Below are 2,465 nucleotides of genomic sequence, written 5' to 3' on the forward strand. Positions count from 1 at the left end.
GCCTTTGTCATACATGCAGCCAGCCTCAAATATAGAAAATGACATCTTGAAACTGTAATTCCCCAATTCAGTGGGTCTTAATCTTCAGTCATTAGATTCACCTAGAACCTTAAGCCTCACTTGATACAGTTTATAAATGCTAATACCCGATAGGTGCAGCACCAACATAATGCGCATGGAAGTCTTGGAATCATTTACCAAGAAGGTCCTGAGCACAGAAGTTGGTGAGATGGCAAAGCAGTATACAGAGAAAAGTCTTTTGGTTCCAGACCATGTGATCACATGCCTAATGATGTCTGAGTTGGAGAACAGGTGTGGCCAGCACTGGCTTCTCAATGGTTTTCCTAGGACATTAGGACAAGCCAAAGCCCTGGACAAAATCTGTGAAGTGGATCCAGTGATCAGTTTGAACATTCCATTTGAAACACTTAAAGGTTGTCTCAGCCGCCGTTGGATTCACCCTCCTAGCGGAAGGGTATATAACCTGGACTTCAATCCACCTCATGTACATGGTATTGATGATGTCACTGGTGAACCATTAGTCCAGCAGGAGGATGATAAACCCGAAGCAGTTGCTGCCAGGCTAAGACAGTACAAAGACGTGGCAAAGCCAGTCATTGAATTATACAAAAGCCAAGGAGTGCTCCACCAATCTTCTGGGATGGAGATGAACAAAATCTGGCCCTACGTTTACACTTTTCTCAAACAAGATCACACCTATTCAATCCAAAGAAGCATATTGACCCTGCCCAGTGGGAGAACCAGGAAGAGGTGGTCATTCATTCAATTGTGTGTGTAGTATTGGTGCTGTGTCCAAATTAGAAGCTAGCTGAGGTACCTTGCAGCATCTTTTCTAGTTGAAATGGCGAACTGATAGGAAAACAAATGAGTAGAAAGAGTTCACAAAAAGGCCCTCCTCTGCCTTTCAAAAGGAAGGTCACCTACACATGTTTAAAATGTCTCTGCACATGTCTCAAGCCCTACAAGAAAGCAATTACAGCTGGGCACGGTGGCTCACGCCCGTAATCCCAGCACTTTGGGAGGCTGAAGCGGGAGGATCACGAGGTCAGGAGATCGAGACTATCCTGGCTAACACGGTGAAACCCCATCTCTACTAAAAATACAAAAAAATTAGCCGGGTGTGGTGGCAGGCACCTGTAGTCCCAGCTACTCGGGAGGCTGAGGCAGGAGAATGGCGTGAACCCAGGAGGTGGAGTTTGCAGTGAGCCGAGATCACGCCACTGCACTCCAGCCTGGGCAACAGAGCAAGACTCCGTCTCAAAAAAAAAAAAAAAAAAAAAAAAAGAAAGCAAGTACAGTGTGGGAATCCTCAAAAAGCATGGGAAGTATAAGTATTTAGCTACATAAATGTTGTAAGATCATATCTTATGTATAGAAGTAATAAGACTGTTTGGAATTACTGGACAAATTGAATAGTTAAGGTTTCCATTCAGGACAATAAAATGTATTTTGGAAGTGCTGCTAACTATTGATGCTGACAGTGTTTCACTCCTATGAGTGATCCAAACATATTATAAATAAGTGGTAAAGGGAATAGAGCCTGTGGGGTTAAACAGAATGTTATACTAGCTGTGCCTGGATTGAGTATAACAGCTTTATGATTATGGGATAACAAAATCTTTATTTTTTTTTTCTGTTCCAAAGATTCATCCTATGGGGTGGCCATAAAGTATAGAATTAGATACTAATATTTTGTAATTCATTATAACATAATATCAATAAACCATTTGTTAAAAGAAAATAAATAAATAAATAAATGTTAATACCCAAGCCAATCACATCAGAATCTCAAGTGGGACCCAGACAGATATCAGAGATATCAGTGTTTTTTTTATATAGCTTTCTAGGTAATTCTTTTTTTTTTTTTTTTTTTTTGAGACGGAGTCTTGCTCAGCCACCCAGGCTGGAGTGCAGTAGTGTGATCTCGGCTCACTGCAACCACCGTCTCCTGGATTCAAGCGATTCTCCCATCTCAGCCTCTGAGTAGCTGGGATTACAGGCACCCACCATCATGCCCGGCTAATTTTGTATTTTAATAGAGACAGGGTTTCACCATGTTGGCCACGCTGGTCTTGAACTCCTGACCTCAGGTGATCCACCCGCCTCAGCCGCCCAAAGTGCTAAGATTACAGGCGTGAGCCACTGCACCCAGCCATAGTTTATTTCTAAATCAAATGTGGTTAGTAAGCTGGGCACGGTGGCTCACGTTTGCAATCCCAGCATTTTGGGAGGCCAATATAGATGGATCACTTGAGGCCAGGAGTTCAAGACCAGCCTGGCCAACATGGTGAAACCCTGTCTCTACTAAAAATCCAAAAATTAGCTGGGGCTGGGGGCAGCGGCTCACACCTGTAATCCCAACACTTTGGCAGGCAGAGGTGGACGGATCTACCTGATGTCAGGAATTCGAGACCAGCCTGGCCAACGTGGTAAAACCTCATCTC

General features: G+C 43.5%; 1 pseudogene; it reads left to right on the forward strand.

Moving 5' to 3' along the window:
• The first annotated feature begins 217 nt into the window (after positions 1-217).
• Positions 218-743, forward strand: LOC100446065 (adenylate kinase 4, mitochondrial-like; annotated as a pseudogene).
• Positions 744-2,465: the final 1,722 nt, after the last annotated feature.

The sequence above is a fragment of the Pongo abelii genome, chromosome 3 (assembly GCF_028885655.2).
Source record: "Pongo abelii isolate AG06213 chromosome 3, NHGRI_mPonAbe1-v2.0_pri, whole genome shotgun sequence".
NCBI lineage: Eukaryota > Metazoa > Chordata > Mammalia > Primates > Hominidae > Pongo > Pongo abelii.